The 19,612-nt window shown below is 30.4% G+C and overlaps 1 protein-coding gene across 7 annotated transcripts in view; it reads left to right on the top strand.

Annotated features, from left to right (window-relative positions):
• The window catches only part of LOC109605200 (ephrin type-B receptor 1-B), a 212,247-nt gene that overhangs the window by 110,120 nt on the left and 82,515 nt on the right, over window positions 1-19,612 (top strand). For 4 of the 7 annotated variants that reach the window (XM_049968367.1, XM_049968368.1, XM_049968362.1 and 1 more), the window contains exon 1: window positions 11,239-11,473. The exons of 2 other annotated variants lie outside the window; for them this stretch is intronic. The gene's annotated coding sequence lies outside the window, so the exon portion shown is untranslated. Of the gene's footprint in view, window positions 1-11,238; window positions 11,474-18,666; window positions 18,759-19,612 lie in introns of those variants that run through there. One more of the 7 variants, XM_049968365.1, reaches the window with a different exon arrangement.

Raw genomic sequence — 19,612 nt, forward strand, 5'->3', positions numbered from 1 at the left:
AAATTCCGCCAAATTATCGATTGCTTATTTTACTATCCAGTTAATAAGACGCTAACGCAAAACACCCCCAATTATCGACAACATCTGCACCGAGAGATTCGTAAATTTCATCTACCTGAGCACCGAAGTGCATTTACGAACCATTTAGTTTCCGAAACGGACAATAACAGTTTTATTTACGATCCGCGTTCAAGGCATTGTGCCCATTGTCCGACCCCGTCCATCATCCCCGGCCTGGAGACCGGGTTCTTTGTGTGCGTGGTGTACGAATGCCAAGGTTTTATTGACCAGGAAGTGGCACCGGCCGTGCATAATCACTTGATGAAACTATAATGTCGAGGAAATTAATTGTGATCGTGTGATCGGTCTTGTTACGGGCCGTTTGTGCAGTTTTAAGTTTGGGGGGGACTTATTAATATTTTTCTGCCCTCATCGTCTCAGTAAATACGAAAGTTATCTTTTTTTAATCTTCTTTAGCAAATTATTCTTTGAAGTCATTATTTACAAATTAACTGTTGCATTGAAGATTGTATTGAAGAAAATTTGACAATAAAAAAAGAAAAGTTAAACTTGTTAAGAGAAGCTGTTATTTTGATAGTCATATTACACATTGTAGAATTTTTAACTGTTTTACTTTAGATTTCTTAAAGAAGACGTGAGAATTAAAAATGTATAATATACTATAGAAGCTGTAAATAGTATACAGAATACAGTATGAAGGAAACTAAACTTGTCAAGAAAAGCTGTTATTTTTATAGTTACATTGGAGAATGTAGAATTGATGTATAGGACAGCTTCTTAACTGTTTTACTTAGGATTTTTTCTGTTAAAGAGGACCTTAGAACGAAAAATCTATAATATACATTAGGTACTAAATATAGAAAACAATATACGGTTTTAAGAAAAGATAAACATGTTAAGAGAAACTGTTATTTTTATAGTGACATTGGAGAATGTAGAATTAATGTATAGGACAGCTTCTTAACTGTTTTACTTAAGATTTTTTCTGTTAAAGAGGACCTTAGAATAAAAAATCTATAATATACATTAGGTACTAAATATAGTAAATAGTATACAGTTTTAAGAAAGGATAAACTTGACAAGAGAAGCTGTTATTTTTATAGTGATACTGGAAAATGTAGAATTGATGTCTAGGACAGCTTCTTAGCTGTTTTACTTAGGATTTTTTCTGTTAAAGAGGACCTTAGAATGAAAAATCTATAATATACATTAGGTACTAAATAAAGTAAACAGTATACAGTTTTAAGAAAGGATAAACTTGACAAGAGAAGCTGTTATTTTTATAGTGACATTGGAGAATGTAGAATTAATGTATAGGACAGCTTCTTAACTGTTTTACTTAGGATTTTTTCTGTTAAAGAGGATGTTAGAACGAAAAATCTATAATATACATTAGGTACTAAATATAGTAAACAGTATACAGTTTTAAGAAAGGATAAACTTGACAAGAGAAGCTGTTATTTTTATAGTGACATTGGAGAACGCAGAATTAATGTATAGGACAGCTTCTTAACTGTTTTACTTAGGATTTTTTCTGTTAAAGAGGACCTTAGAACGAAAAATCTATAATATACATTAGGTACTAAATATAGTAAACAGTATACAGTTTTAGGAAAAGATAAACTTGTCAAGAGAAGCTGTTATTTATATAGTGACATTGGAGAATGTAGAATTGATGTATAGGACAGTTTCTTAACTGTTTTTCTTAGGATTTTTTCTGTTAAAGAGGACCTTAGAACGAAAAATCTATAATATACATTAGGTACTAAATATAGTAAACAGTATACAGTTTTAAGAAAAGATAAACTTGTCAAGAGAAGCTGTTATTTTTATAGTGAGATTAGAGAATGCAGAATTGATGTATAGGACAGCTTCTTAACTGTTTTACTTAGATTTTTTTCTCTTAAAGAGGACCTTAGAACGAAAAATCTATAATATACATTAGGTACCAAATATAGTAAACAGTATACAGTATTAAGAAAAGCCAAACTTGTCAAGAGCAGCTGTTACTTTTATAATAACATTAGATAATGTAGAATTGATGTATAGGACAGTTTCTTAACTGTTTTACTTAGGATTTTTTCTGTTAAAGAGGATCTTAGAACGAAAAATCTATAATATATATTAGGTACTAAATATAGTAAACAGTATACAGTTTTAAGAAAAGATAAACTTCTCAAGAGAAGCTGTTATTTTTATAGTGAGATTAGAGAATACAGAATTGATGTATAGGACAGCTTCTTAACTGTTTTACTTAGATTTTTTTCTCTTAAAGAGGACCTTAGAACGAAAAATCTATAATATACATTAGGTACTAAATATAGTAAACAGTATACAGTTTTAAGAAAAGATAAACTTGTCAAGAGAAGCTGTTATTTTTATAGTGAGATTAGAGAATGCAGAATTTATGTATAGGACAGCTTCTTAACTGTTTTACTTAGATTTTTTTCTCTTAAAGAGGACCTTAGAACGAAAAATCTATAATATACATTAGGTACCAAATATAGTAAACAGTATACAGTATTAAGAAAAGCCAAACTTGTCAAGAGCAGCTGTTATTTTTATAATAACATTAGAGAATGTAGAATTGATGTATAGGACAGTTTCTTAACTGTTTTACTTAGGATTTTTTCTGTTAAAGAGGATCTTAGAACGAAAAATCTATAATATACATTAGGTACTAAATATAGTAAACAGTATACAGTTTTAAGAAAAGATAAACTTCTCAAGAGAAGCTGTTATTTTTATAGTGAGATTAGAGAATGCAGAATTGATGTATAGGACAGCTTCTTAACTGTTTTACTTAGATTTTTTTCTGTTAAAGAGGACTTTAGAACAAAAAAACTATAATATACATTATGTACTAAATATAGTAAACGGTATACAGTATTAAGAAAAGGTAAACTTGTCAAGAGAAGCTGTTATTTTTATAATAACATTAGAGAATGTAGAATTGATGTATAGGACAGCTTCTCAACTGTTTTATTTAGATTTTTTTCTGTTAAAGAGGACTTTAGAACAAAAAAAACTATAATATACATTATGTACTAAATATAGTAAACATTATACAGTATTAAGAAAAGGTAAATTTGTGAAGAGAAGCTATTATTTTTATAATAACATTGGAGAATTTAGAATTGATGTATAGGACAGCTTCTCAACTGTTTTATTTAGATTTTTTTCTGTTAAAGAGGACTTTAGAACAAAAAAAACTATAATATACATTATGTACTAAATATAGTAAACTATATATAGTATTAAGAAAAGGTAAACTTGTCAAGAGAAGCTGTTATTTTTATAATAACATTAGAGAATGTAGAATTGATGTATGAGACGGCTTCTCAACTGTTTTACTTAGAATTCTTACTGTTCAAGAGAACCTAGCAACGAAAAATTGACGGATGATACGGTTTTTAACTGTTCTTTTACTTAGGATATAGTAGTAATATATTATTTAGCATTTCTATTGGCTACATGTAGAGAAATTGATGTTTTCCATCTAACGTAACTGTTCCTCATGAGCCCCATTTTAAAAATTCTTAATCCACAAAGAATTTGGCCTCGTGTCATTGTTCCTCTAACGTTCCTACTAAAAAGTCCTCGACGCTATACTTGAATTTCATCCGTCCCGCCTACGGATCGAACAAGGAAAAAAACCAGTAAAAAAATCACCCGAAAACAAATGGTGTATTGTCCGTCAATTAGTGTCCCGCTGGGCATCGTTCCGTTCGCGCCGTGATTGGTGTTTATGTTAAATTTAAATTTCCATTAATCGAACGAAAACAATTAATTGATGTGCCACGCACACACACACACACACATACATACCCGTTGCGGATTAAAATAAACGTCAAAATCGTTTCGGCGGCCGTCGACGTTTTTGTTTGTGAGGGTTTAATCGGGTGACGTACATATAATTAGGACCCGTTTCACGATTATTCTTCAAATTACCGTTTTGCGCCACATAATCGCGTTAACTGCGCCGCTAATTATTTCTTTATTATTATTACACGCGTGGCCCACTGCATAGAACAATGGTTTGTTTTTTTTCATTCCTGAAATGAAATTGATTTCATGCTAATGTGCAGATTTGACGAAGACATTGTTTATGGCACGTAGAAAGGAACGCGAGTCGCAATTCATTAACAAAAGGTGATTTAATGATCTCACGCTCATTGTGGATTGTGCATTGTGTTATTAAAAGTGCAATTGTTTATGCGGTCGTTGCGACAATAAATAATAAATGATTATTTTGGTATTTATGGAAATGATGGGGCAGAAAAATATTATCTTGTGTTCCTCCAGTCGAGAGGAGCAGTAACATCAAAGATATGATTAAACCAAAAAACTTTTTAGATTGTAGATTTATCGTATCAAGCTAATTTATTGACTGTTTTCTTAAGGAGAGACTACATACCTTCTATTAAACAGGATGGACTCTATTTTGATTTTTGATTATGCTGAGTTTAATTAATCAACAGAGAATATTTACAACAGAGAATATTTATTTATTAATTTAATGGTCTCGGGAACAATATAAACTACAAAAATATTGTTTAAAAATATAATTTAAATTATAAAAAATTATTAATAACAAATATTTTGCCTAAAAATTTTAAATTTGCCAAAAGAGAATATACAGGGTGTTCAAGTGGTTATAAAAAATTTAAAATATACTATATATAAAACTAGATGATACAAGTCAGGGAGGCTTAGCGACCGTTCCACCCCCCGCCCGGCGGTCAAGACACCCGCGTCCCGCAGCCTCTAATCAACCGGTAGTAGGACGGCCACGGGACCGCGGCCCGAACGGCCGCGGCGCTGCGTCAATTATCGGGTTGGCGTGGAAAACGGGGCCGTACGCATACACTTACGCGGGGACCCCGTCACGTGAAAACAGGTTAGCGGCCGGGCCGGGGTTACGGGCCCCGGACGCCATCGCCGATGCCCCGAGAGCCGATTTCAATTTCACGGTCCACCACGGACGTTACCGATTCGTTTCTCGAACGGCGGCTCCGGCGTAATTATCGCCGGGTGCGGGTCTCGCTGGAAAATCGGCGGCTCAAAGAAAAAAAACGAGAGGGACCGACGAAAATCGGGCGTTCGATGGTCGTGGGTAATGATGTTTGTTGTAGTTTTTTGATGGTTTTAAAGTCATCACTTCGGGGTAATTTGGTGTGGTTTTGTGCATGGGAGTGGAACTCACAAAGATAAATGGTAGAAAACACTTGGCGAAACGTATTTTTTCTCACCATGTAATTTTACACAAGTTACTTTATTATATTGTCATAAACATGACATATTTTATTGTTTAACATTAAATAATATTGATTTTGTTTATATTTAGATGGACGTTAATGATCATTCAATGACTCAAAAATGATTTTATTTGAATAAATTAGCACAAAAAAATTGATTATCATTAATGTAATAAAGGCTAATCTTAAATCAAAACACAGCCATAAAAAAAAACAGTTGACAAAACTATACAAACTTATTTGAATATTAAAAATATGAATAATATTGTAAACAAAATTTGTATTTGAAGTTGAGCATTAATATATTTACATTATAATAAAAAGCAGTCGACAAAACTAAACAAACTTGTTTAAATACTAAAAATATGAATAATAATGTATTTGACTAATACTTTTGAAAAATCAAACACAAAATTCTACACAAGTCTGCTAAAATAAATAAGGTGAAACAAATTCAAGGTTTATTTCAAAACTTAGAGTAAATATTTTTCTTTGTCTAAGAAAAATATTTAACAAAGAGATTTAACTTTATTGACATTGATAAGTTATCAAATAAAATCAACATTTTTAATTGACTTGGAACTTTCTCCTTTCTGTCCTTAGGTAACTCTGCATGACAAAATCCAATACACCATCAATTCTACAATCTTAAATATCTCTTCATGTAATCAGATATTTGATGTAACTATAAAAAAGTAACAGTTTTTAGAAAATTATTTGGAGATATATGAGTTTTTTGAGTTACTGAATATCTAAATTTCATGTCAAAATGGAGTCCATCCTCTTTGATTGAAAACAAGTAGTTTTACTTAAGAAATCAGTTTTAAGAGATCTTTGATGATCAATATTCTCTGTTGGTTACACTGAAACAAGTGACTTTCTGGGATTTTTAAGAAATTTAAAGTTTTTAGACAAAATATTTGTTAGTAATAATTTTTTATATTTAAATTATATTTTTAAACAATATTTTTATAATTTATATTGTTTCTGAAACCATTAAATTAATTTTTCAACGTCAATTCAAATTTAATATCCTGTAATTAGTAAATATTCTCTGTTGGTAAAACTGCACCAAGTTATTTCCTGTGATTTCTAAGAAATTTAAAGTTTTTAGGCAAAGTATTTGTTATTAATAATTTTTTATAATTTAAATTATATTTTTGAACAATATTTTAGTAGTTTATATTGTCTCTAAGATTATTAAATTAATTTTTCAACGTCAATTCAAATTTAATATCCTGTAATTAGTAAATATTCTCAGTTGGTAACACTGCACTAAGAGATTTCCTGAGATTTTTAAGAAATTTAAAGTTTTTAGACAAAATATTTGTTATTAATAATTTTTTATAATTTAAATTATATTTTTAAACAATATTTTTATAGTTTATATTGTTCTTGAGACCATTAAATTAATTTTTCAACGTTAATTCAAGTTTAATACCCTGTTATTAATAAATATTCTCTGTTGGTAACACTGCACCAAGTAATTTCCTGTGATTCTTAAGAAATTTAAGGTTTTTAGGCAAAATATTTGTTATTAATAATTTTATATAACTTAAACTATAATTTTAAACAATATTTTTATAGATCATATTGTTCCTGAGACCATTAAATTAATTTTTCAACGTTAAATTAAAATTTAATACCCTGTAATTGGTAAATATTCTTTATTGGCAACACTGCACCAAGAGCTTTCCTGTGATTTTTAAGAAATTTAAAGTTTTTAGGCAAAATATTTGTTATTAATAATTTTTTATAATTTAAATTATATTTTTAAACAATATTTTTATAGTTTATATTTTATTTAAGATCATTAAATTAATTTTTCAACGTCAGTTCAAATTTAATACCCTTTTATTAGTAAATATTCTCAGTTGTAACAGTGCAATTAATTCTGTTTTTTACATAGAGAAAATATTCTGTAAATATAGAAAATTCTCTGATATAAGGAAGAACATAATTGGAATTTTTGAATCACAGAAGATACTTAAACTGAGCATAATTTCATTAAAACATGGAAGAGTAGGTAAGTTCTCCCACAGCAAGATAACCAAGAAATTAAATGTATCTTAGTCTAATCTTCTGATCTAATTTGAATTACAGAAGGTAATTTAACTAATTTACTTGTCAACATAAAGCCCATCCTCTTCGATGGTGGAGACTCAGTTTCTCCTCAGTAAAACAGTCATACTCGCCCTCATCCATCATACAGATAAAACCAGTGGAGTATGCGGATCACGGTTGCACCTCGACCAAACAGGAGAAAAGAACGTAAAACGTACAGGTGTCCACCGCCGACCATAAAGATAAGACCTGCGACCTCCTTCCGACGTAAAACAAACACCAGCACCCGCTACCGGGCCACGAACGGGCGAGTCATTGTTAAAAATTACATTTTTTCAATACGTACCCACGTGGCGACCCGAATCGACCCGGTGGGCAGCCAATTGATCCGAGAAGTCCGAAGCAACGGCAGAGGAAGCCGGAATCGGAGATAAGGGGCGAAGCTACACTCGTAGATATACAGAATGTTCCTTTTGAACGGTATCGCCGTGCGGCTTGTAAGCGACGTTCGGTGCATATGTTAAAGTGGCGAACGCGGATAAGAATTTCAATTTAATCTCGCTCGAAACTCCGACTCAAAGGCAATTAATCCGGCAGATAGGGAAATTGTCTGAAGTGCGGGCGCATTAAACAACAGGTTTATTTTCGCTCCACACCGGCAACTGCACTCTCCACTTCATATTTATTTAAGCGACTGCGGAATAGTTTACGTTGTTTAAGGCAACGGTTTCAGCTTGGTGTTGTAATTAGAAGAGTTCCTCCATCGTGCCAAACATTTTTTTACTTAAACTCAATTAAATTAAGGCTAAGCGGAACTAAAATCGATGATTATAATAATGGACTTGTCCCCCATTTATAGAAGAAACGAATGAAAATAAAGTTTATGGTTTTGTTCACCTAAAAGTGGATCTCGACAGTTATGCAAAATAGATAACTGCAAACGGGTAATTGTTAACAGATGCTAATTAACCACCACCTTAAAAACTAATATTGTTGCATTTGTGATGGATTTTTTCTTGTTTAAATGCAATAAAAATATTTCCGCAATAAAAAATCTAGTTAAAAAAAATGCACATTCGACGAAATATCCAATGTGAATAAATAAAATTTGTACGAAAATAAGTTTTTCTTTTAGTTTATGTGTTGAGGAGACTTTATAGTTATTAATGCCTAAACTTATCTCTTAGTGCAGTGTTACCAACAGAGAATATTTACTAATTAATAAAATATTTGTTATTAATAATTTTTTATAATTTAAATAATATTTTTAAACAATATTTTTATATTATTCCTGAGATCTTTATATTGTTCCTGAGATCATTAAATTAATTTTTCAACGTCAATTCAAATTTAATATCCCGTAATTAGTAAATATTCTCTGTTGGTAACACTGCACTAAGTGATTTCCTGTAATTTTTAAGAAATTTAAAGTTTTTAGGCAAAATATTTGTTATTAATAATTTTTTATAATTGAAATTATATTTTTAAACAATATTTGTATAGATTATATTGTTCCTGAGACTATTAAATTAATTTTTCAACGGCAATTCAAATTTAATATCCCGTAATTAGGAAATATTTTCTGTTGGTAACTCTGCACTAAGTGATTTCCTGTGATTTTTAAGAAATTTAAAGTTTTTAAGCAAATTATTTGTTATTAATAATTTTTTATAATTGAAATTATATTTTTAAACAATATTTTTATAGATTATATTGTTCCTAAGACTATTAAATTAATTTTTCAACGTCAATTCAAATTTAATATCCCGTAATTAGTAAATATTTTCTGTTGGTAACTCTGCACTAAGTGATTTCCTGTGATTTTTAAGAAATTTAAAGTTTTTATGCAAAGTATTTGTTATTAATAATTTTTTATAATTGAAATTATATTTTTAAACAATATTTTTATAGATTATATTGTTCCTGAGACCATTAAATTAATTTTTCAATGTCAATTTAAATTTAATATCCTGTAATTAGTAAATATTCTATGTTGGTAACACTGCATCAAGTGATTTCCTTTGATTTTTAAGAAATATAGAGTTTTTAGGCAAAATATTTGTTACTAATAATTTTTTATAATTGAAATTATATTTTTAGTCAATATTTTGATAGTTTATATTGTTTCTGAGACCATTAAATTATATTTTCAACATTACTTCAAATTTAATAACCTGTTGTTAGTAAATATTCTCTGTTGGTAACACTGCACTAAGTGATTTCCTGTAATTTTTAAGAAATTTAGTTTTTAGGCAAAATATTTGTTATTAATATTTTTTTATAAGTTAAATTATATTTTTAAACAATATGTTTATAGTTTATATTGTTCCTGAGACAATTAAATTAATTTTTCAACGTCAATTCAAAATTAATATCATTTAATTAGTAAATATTCTCCGTTGGTAACACTGCATTAAGAGATTTCCTGCGATTTTTAAGAATTTTAAAGTTTTTATGCAAAATATTTGTTTTTAATAATTTTTTATAATCTAAATTATATTTTTAAACAATATTTTTGTAGTTTATATTGTTCCTGAGACTATTAAATTAATTTTTCAACGTCAATTCAAATTTAATACTCGGTAATTGGTAAATATTCTCTGTTGGCAACATTGCATCAAGAGATTTCCTGTGATTTTTAAGAAATTTTAAGTTTTTTGGCAAAATATTTGTTATTAATAATTTTTTATAATTGAAATTATATTTTTAAACAATATTTTTGTAGTTTATATTGTTCCTGAGACTATTAAATTAATTTTTTAATGTTAATTTAAATTTAATATCCTGTAATTAGTTAATATTCTCTGTTGGTAACACTGCAACAAGTGATTTTCTGTGATTTTTAAGAAATTTAAAGTTTTTAGGCAAAGTATTTGTCATTAATAATTTTTTATAATTGAAATTATATTTTTATAGATTATATTGTTCCTGAGACCATAAAATTAATTTTTCAACGTCAATTCAAATTAATTTTCGTTAATATTCTTTTATAATTAAAATTATATATTACACAATATTTTTATAGTTTATAATGTATATATAAGTGGTGAATATACTCTGTTTCTAACACTGGAATAAGTGATTTGCTGTGATTTTTAAGATTGTTTATTGTTAATAATTTAATTAATTAAATTATATTTTTAAATATTTTTTTAGTTGATATATTATCTGTTGGCAACACTGTGAGAAATGATTTTTTCTGATTTTTAGGAACTTGTATGTAGATTATTTATTTATAAATAATTTACATAAGGCTTTGTCGTTATTATATGCAAATAATTACATAGACCATTTTTGGATTTAACTTTTCCTCCAACAAACTAAAAGGAGCAAGGTTAACAATGCAAGAAAAAATTCCAGCAATAATACATTGCATATTGGACATTGTTGATTTACGAGATAAAACCTTGATGCATTATTAACACTGCATACAAATTTATGGACATAACTTATATGTATTACGAAAACAATAACAAACGTACTTGACTTCAAGTATTGTAATTTTTCACAAAAGGAAGCGAACACTTAAATCTCCATAAAACAACCGAAGACAATGCCGTGTTAGATCACACCCAAACCAAAATTCTAAATTCTGAATCGACCCGGTAAACCACGTCGTAGCGACTCGCCACCCCGTAAACCCAAAACCCCCATTCATTAAAAGGAAAAAATCCAAGAGAGCCTCCGGCCTACCTGCCCCAACGACAAAGCCTCCAGACCTCGGAGGACGGCACGAATTGTGACGCATGTGGATGCACGGCCCGTCCGTCGGGCCCGGTGGTGGGGGCCCGAGTCGCGCCTCGCGCACCACGACTCCGTGAAAAGGCCTTTTGTGAGACGCTGGCCGAGAGAGAGGGAGAGAGAGGGCGAGAGAGAGAGAGCGGGCCGACCGGAATTTTTGAGACCATTACGCCGAGACAGATGTTGGTGAGCGGTGCCGCGCGTAGTGCCGTGTACGTTGTTCCCCCGACGACCGACGCCGACGTTCTCGCGCAGCGCGACGGTGTGACACAGTGCGTTAGTTTTTTTGTTTTGTTGTGGCTTATTTATTTGGTGACGGCACAGTGATCGATTGGTACCGTGAGGAGTTCAGTGGTGACTTTGGATTATTGGCGCCATGGTCTGAGGAGGTAATCGACGGACCGTTTTGTTGGACGGGTGGAATGTGAGGCGCTTTGGTCACGACCGAGACTCGGATTTATGTAACCGAGGACTTATTTGTCCACCGTAAAAGGACTCTTTAACTCGCCGGAGATCGGCAAGAACTAGTCCCGTCGACTCGGCTAGATATCCCATGTGGGAAGCGGCCAATTAATATATTTCCTTCGCCTTCGTGTGATCTTAATTATCGGACCGAGCACCGAGGTGCTAAATTCCTCTCCGGCCTTGAGACCCGCTTTTTTTCTGTATCTCGAAGTCAATCAATCGGGTTTTTAGCAGTTTTGTTTTGCCGGTGGAATGCGCAGGTGATGACCGGACTCAATTCGAACGGGTGAAACACTCTCCGGCCCGTCGATTTGTTTCGTTGGAACGGGTGAAACGAAGACTGCTTTCGGAACTAGTTCCAGCGAGTGCGGCCGGTGTGGGAAGCGGCACGGATGAAAATTTGCGGTCGGCGGAATGACGAATTTGAATGCGAAAAGGCCGGTGGAGTTTGTGCGACGACAATGGGTGGAAATCGAAGGCGACCTTTTGTGCACGGCCTCACGATAAAGCACGAAACGTTGAAAAGTTACGCAGCTTCCAAAAAACACTTCTTTAAGTCACTTTTATAGTTTCCTAAATTGTGAATTTACTTTTGATTGAGATTCGAGTTTGTGGATGAAGCAGATGCCACAGAAAACGTGTTTTCGAAAGTTTTAATGGAGGCTTGTCTAATTATATTTCCATTATCCATCTGTCTTTTTATGTAGCAAAGATTAATGTCCCTCTACCTAGACTCTATTGAACCATTTTATAACTCTAATGTTTGGAATGGATTTACTCTGGAGACAGTTTTGGGTTTCTTTCGGTGAATGTAATTTTTTTGCTGAATTGTAGACTGTATTTCTCTCAATTTATGCACCCCACTTGTCACGCCGGAGCAAATCATTTTTATCTTTGAGGGAATTCGAATTTTCTGTCAGAAGAAATTTACTTAATAGTGGATGAAGTATACAATTTATATGATGCTACAGAAAACATGTTTTGGAAGTTTTATAATTATCTCTAATTTTGATATTATTCATTCCTGAGCAGTATTGAACTATTTTATGTCTCTAATATCTTAAATAAGTTTACCCAGGGACAGTTTTGGATTTGTTTCAGTGATTTTAGCTGATTTGTAGTCTAAATTTTAATATTCCACTTGACATACAGAAGAAAATCTTTTTACCTTTGAAGGAATTTGTACTTTTAGTCAGAAGAAATTGACTCAAACATGAATAAAGTTGACAATTTATTAGATGCTACAGAAAATATGTTTTTGAAAGTTTAAATGGATGTTTTATAATTATATTTGTATTACCTATCTCTATTTTTGTAGTAATCATTAATATCTCTTCTTCTGAACTTTATTGAACTGTTTTATATGTCTAATATCTAAACTGAGTTTGCCCAGGAACAGTTTTGGATTTGTTTCAGTGAATGTAGCCTTTTTGCTGATTTGTAGTCCAAATTTGTCTAAGTTTTAATAGTCCACTTGTCATACAGGAGATAATCTTTTTATATTTGAAGGAATTTGAACTTTCAATTAGAAGAAATTATTTTAAACATGGATAAAATTGACAATTTATCAGATGCTACAGAAAACATGTTTTTGAAAGTTTAAATGGATGTTTTATAATTATATTTGTATTGCATATCTCTATTTTTGTAGTAATCATTAATATCTTTCCTCCTAAACTTTATTGAACTGTTTTATATGTCTAATATCTAAACTGAGTTTGCCCAGGAACAGTTTTGGATTTGTTTCAGTGAATGTAGCCTTTTTGCTGATTTGTAGTCCAAATTTGTCTAAATTTTAATACTCCACTTGTCATACAAAAGAAAATCTTTTTATATTTGAAGGGATTTGAACTTTCAATTAGAAGAAATTAACTTAAACATGGATAAAATTGACAATTTATCAGATGCTACAGAAAACATGTTTTTGAAAGTTTAAAAGAATGTTTTATAATTATATTTGTATTACCTATCTCTATTTTTGTAGTAATCATTAATATGTTTCCTCCTGAACTTTATTGAACTGTTTTATATATCTAATATCTAAACTGAGTTTGCCCAGGGACAGTTTTGGATTTGTTTCAGTAAATGTAGCTTTTTTGCTGATTTGTAGTCTAAATTTGTCTAAATTTTAATACTCCAGTTATCACACAGAAGAAAATCTTTTTATCTTTAAAGGAATTTGAACTTTCAGTCAGAAGAAATTAACTTAAATATGGATAAAGTTGACAATTTATCAAGTGCTACAGAAAACATGTTTTTAAAAGTTTAAAAGAGTGTTTTACAATTATATTTGTATTACCTGTCTCTATTTTTGTAGTAATCAATTAATATGTTTCCTCCTGAACTTTATTGAACTGTTTTATATATCTAATATCTAAACTGAGTTTGCCCAGGGACAGTTTTGAATTTGTTTCAGTGAATGTAGCTTTTTTGCTGATTTGTAGTCTAAATTTGTCTAAATTTTAATACTCCAGTTATCACACAGAAGAAAATCTTTTTATCTTTAAAGGAATTTGAACTTTCAGTCAGAAGAAATTAACTTAAATATGGATAAAGTTGACAATTTATCAAGTGCTACAGAAAACATGTTTTTAAAAGTTTAAAAGAGTGTTTTATAATTATATTTGTATTACCTGTCTCTATTTTTGTAGTAATCAATTAATATGTTTCCTCCTGAACTTTATTGAACTGTTTTATATATCTAATATCTAAACTGAGTTTGCCCAGGGACAGTTTTGGATTTGTTTCAGTAAATGTAGCTTTTTTGCTGATTTGTAGTCTAAATTTGTCTAAATTTTAATACTCCAGTTATCACACAGAAGAAAATCTTTTTATCCTTAAAGGAATTTGAACTTTCAGTCAGAAGAAATTAACTTAAATATGGATAAAGTTGACAATTTATCAAGTGCTACAGAAAACATGTTTTTAAAAGTTTAAAAGAGTGTTTTATAATTATATTTGTATTACCTGTCTCTATTTTTGTAGTAATCAATTAATATGTTTCCTCCTGAACTTTATTGAACTGTTTTATATATCTAATATCTAAACTGAGTTTGCCCAGGGACAGTTTTGGATTTGTTTCAGTGAATGTAGCTTTTTTGCTGATTTGTAGTCTAAATTTGTCTAAATTTTAATACTCCACTTGTCACACAGAAGAAAATCTGAAGGAATTTGTACTTTCAGTCAGAAGAAATTAACTTAAACATGGATAAAGTTGGCAATTTATTAGATGCTACAGAAAACATGTTTTTGAAAGTTTAAATGGATATTTTATAATTATATTTGTATTACCTATCTCTATTTTTGAAGTAATAATTAATATCTTTCCTCCTGAACTTTATTGAACTGTTTTATATATCTAATATTTGAACTGAGTTAGCCCAGGGACAGTTTTGGATTTGTTTCAGTGAATGTAGGTGATTTGTAGTCTAAATTTGTCTAAATTTTAATACTCCACTTGTCATACAGAAGAAAATCTGTTTATCTTTGAAGAAATTTAAACTTTCACTCAGAAGAATTGACTTAATCATGGATGAAGCAAACAATTCCATGATTAAGTCATGATAAAAATATTTTCTTCTGTATAACAAATAGAATTTAAAACTACAGATCAGCAAAAAAACTACATTCACTCAAAGAAATCAAAACTGTCTCTGAGTAAACTTATTTCAGACGTCAGAGACAAAAAATGGTTCAACAGAGGTAAGAGAAGATCAATGTGCAACCACAAAGCTTCGAACAACAAATTTTAAGCCAACAAAGCAAAACGAACGAGAAATTTAGGGAAAAAATTCTCAATTAAAGCCACGACCCTCGAAAAATCGTCGGATTTGGGTTTTTTTTTTTGATACACCACCTGACCTACATCTACATTAATTAAAAAGTGCCTCGGCTTCGTCTGTGTGTATGTGTGCGTGGCAGCAATTATTTTTTTAAAATTGGACTTTCCAGAGCACGGCGTTGGAAAGGTCATTAGTAACCGAGACCGGGGGTGAATGAAAGTTTCATGAAAACACGGTGGTAAATGAACACTTCTTTTATTGTATTTCGAGCTTTTCAGAAACGGGTCCGGGATCGTTACACTGACGGGGGTGGGTTTCGGGGAAATTTGCAAGGGTTGACCGTAAATTACAGGTAAAACGGTCCAAGACTGGCGACGAATTCGGTTGCATAACGCTGATTTAGTAAGGACCAGCTGAAAAAAAATCGAACGCCGTTCATGTGGGACAATGGACCATAAATAAAATTGCAAAACGTGATTTACATCTGTCAATGAGTAATGCGAGCTCAATGGGTTTTTTTTACACATTTAAGGTAGTTATTTTGTTTAAATAAAAGGAATGATAACAATGCAGTGTCGAGATAAAAGGCAAACACGCCACTCGATTACCTTGCGTTAAGCCAGAACCAAAAAATCGATTGAAAAAACTGGATATTGAAATGCTGTGTGTGGAGCTTATTTAAACAGTATCAGTAAAAAAATTATAAAACGTGTTTACAGATAGTGGAAAGTACCATTAAACTTTTAATATTTCCTGAAGTATTAAAACTGAGTGTAACAAAAAAAGAAGATTTAATCTCGATGATGTATAAAATAGTTTAGTACAGAGGACCGTTAATGTTTACCACAAAAATTCTGATAGATAACCCAAATATAATTACAAAAGCATCCATTGAAACTTTCAAAAGCAGGTTTCCTGTGGCATCTGGTGAAATGTTTGCTTTATCCACGATTAAGATATTATTTTTTTTTGTCCGGAGATTCGTCCATCCTCAAAGATAAAAAAGTATTTGCTTCTTTGTGGGGTGCATAAATTGGGACAAATTTAAACTGCAATTCAGCCAAAAAATATATTCACTGGAAGAAATCCAAAAGCGTCCCCCATTTCAAATATTAAAGATATGAAATAGTTCAGGAAGAAAGATCTTAAGATCTGATAAATTGTTAACTTTATTTATGATTAAGTCGACTTTTCAGCCAGAAAATTGACTTAATCATGGATAAAGTTAATAGTTTATCAGTTGCTACACAAAATAAGTTTTTAAAGCTTTAATGAAAACTGTAATTAGTAAATATTCTCTGTTGGTAACACTGCACCAAGTGATTTCTTGTGATTTTTAAGAAATTTAAAGTTTTTAGGCAAAATATTTATTATTAATAATTTTTTATAATTTAAATTATATTTTTAAACAATAATTTGATAGTTTATATTGTTCCTGAGACCATTAAATTAATTTTTCAACGTTAATTCAAATTTAATATCCTGTAATTAGTAAATATTCTCTGTTGGTAATACTGCACTAAGTGATTTCCTGTGATTTTTGAGAAATTTAAAGTTTTTAGGCAAAATATTCGTTATTAATAATTTTTTATAATTTAAATTATATTTTTAAACAATATGTTTATAGTTTATAATGTTCCTGAGACCATTAAATTAATTTTTCAACGTCAATTCAAAGTTAATATCCTGTAATTAGTAAATATTCTCTGTTGGTAATACTGCTCTAAATGATTTCCTGTGATTTTTAAGAAATTTAAAGTTTTTAGGCAAAATATTTGTTATTAATAATTTTTTTTATAATTTAAATTATATATTTAAACTATATTTTTATAGTTTATATTGTTCCTGAGACCATTAAATTAATTTTTCAACGTCAGTTCAAATTTAATATCCTGTAATTAGTAAATATTCTCTGTTGGTAACACTGCACTAAGTGATTTCTTTTGATTTTTAAGAAATTTAAAGTTTATAGGCAAAATATTTGTTACTAATATTTTTTTATAATTTAAATTATATTTTTAAACAAAATTTGTATAGTTTATATTGTTCCTGAGACCATTAAATTAATTTTTCAACATCAATTCAAATTTAATATCCTGTAATTAGTAAATATTCTCTGTTGGTAACACTGCACTAAGTGATTTCTTGTGAATTTTAAGAAATTTAAAGTTTTTAGGCAAAATATTCGTTATTAATAATTTTTTATAATTTAAATTATATTTTTAAACAATATTTTTATAGTTTATATTGTTCCTGAGACCATTAAATTAATTTTTCAACTGAATTCAAATTTAATATCCTGTAATTAGTAAATATTCTCTGTTGGTAACACTGCACTAAGTGATTTCCTGTGATTTTTAAGAAATTAAAAGTTTTTAAGCAAAATATTTGTTATTAATAATTTTTTATAATTGAAATTATATTTTTAAACAATATTTTGATAGTTTATATTGTTCCTGAGACCATTAAATTCATTTTTCAACGTCAATTCAAATTTAATATCCTGTAATTAATAAATATTCTCAGTTGGTAACATTGCACCAACTGATTTCCTGTGATTTTTAAGAAATTTAAGGTTTTTAGTCAAAATATTTATTGTTAATAATTTTTTATAATTTAAATTATATTTTTAAACAATATTTTTGTAGATTATATTGTTCTTGAGACCATTAAATTAATTTTTCAACGCCAATTCAAATTTAATATCCCGTAATTAGTAAATATTCTCTGTTGGTAACACTGCACTAAGTAATTTCCTGTGATTTTTAAGAAATTGAAAGTTTTTAGGCAAAATATTTGTTATTAATATATTTTAAAACAAGTTTTTAAAGCTTTAATGAAAGTTTCTTTGGTTATAAGTCCAATATCCATTTGTGTTTTTGTAGTAAACATTGATATCCTCCTTCCTGTGCTGTGTCCAATGTCTAGAACGAATTCCCCCAAAGAACTCGGCATTTCGTGCCGAAATTCCTTGTTTGTTTTGCGTTGCTGGCTCGACATTCCACATGTGCCGCCCTATCGCCGGGTTCCCGGAAGATGAAACGCAACATCCAGCCGCCGTTTTTCGCCGGAACGATAAGGACTTGCGTAACCCGAGCAATCGAACCACCCACCTGCGTTTCAGCGACGCCATCGTGCAAATTAGGCTTTCTGGGAATGGTTTATCACTCCTAGCCAGCAAAAATGGACCGCCGGACCGTGGACTAGCATAAATGATAACTTGCGTGTGCGCCTCTGACTTTGAGTAAAACGTTTTTTAATTGCGCCCATCGGTAAATTGGAAATTAATCTATTTGTGGATTGCTAGACGATGGTAACTTGTAATTTGTGTCGGGAGATTTTTGATTTATGCCGTCGATTTTCGGCTGCGTCCGATACAATTAGTCCAATCAAAAAATGATTATCTCACAGAAGGTTAATTGCAATGGTAAGTGGAGCGGCACGACAATAAGAAATCGACGTTAACAACGCACGGCCGGTTAAGGCAATAACACTAATTTGCACTTGCAACCGTTCAGTTCGTATTAGGCATCTTCAAGGACCCAAGTGGAAATGTTATGAAAGATGTAAAACTAAAAAATTCAATTTAGCTGCGTCGGTAATTGCCTTGGAGTAAATTAAAATGAAAAAATCTAAATTGAGTTGTAGCAATCAAGTGTCAATCAAATTGATGTGGGTAATTGGAATTGAACCCGGTGTATTAAAATAACTATGTTGTTTTACGTGCGGTGGTCGAAGAAGTCGTCTTCTTCTGGACGTACTAGAAATTGATTTTTTTTTTGTACCTTTCGTGTTTTGAATTTACGAAATTGTGTTTCTTTTTCTTGTTGAGGTGTGTTTAAACAAAGTTATCGGTGAATTTGTGTGTTGATATTTATTGGAATTTTGTGTTATTCACGCGATTGAATGGTGTGAATCATTTTTAGACAACATTGTTTTAGGAAAATGTCGGGTGATTAGTTTTTATCTACGCAGGTGATCAGAAATTGACGATAAGACGTGACAAAAATTTGTTTTTATTGAGTAAAGACTCAATAAAAACAATTTTTTTTTTGGCTCGTTTAATTTATTATTTGATGGTTTTAACTTAATTTTGTTTGTTATTTTATTGCTTAACATTAAATATTGCGTCATTGTTCATTATAAACAACAAAATTAAGAACTCATCAAAATATTTACTTGAATGCAAAAATAATATTGTAAATATATGTAAAAGTTTGAAATGAACAAATAAAATGCAAATATTATTATTTATTCAGTTAACAAAAAAATATTTTATAC

Source organism: Aethina tumida, chromosome 6 (assembly GCF_024364675.1).
Source record: "Aethina tumida isolate Nest 87 chromosome 6, icAetTumi1.1, whole genome shotgun sequence".
In the NCBI taxonomy this organism is placed as follows: Eukaryota; Metazoa; Arthropoda; class Insecta; order Coleoptera; family Nitidulidae; genus Aethina; species Aethina tumida.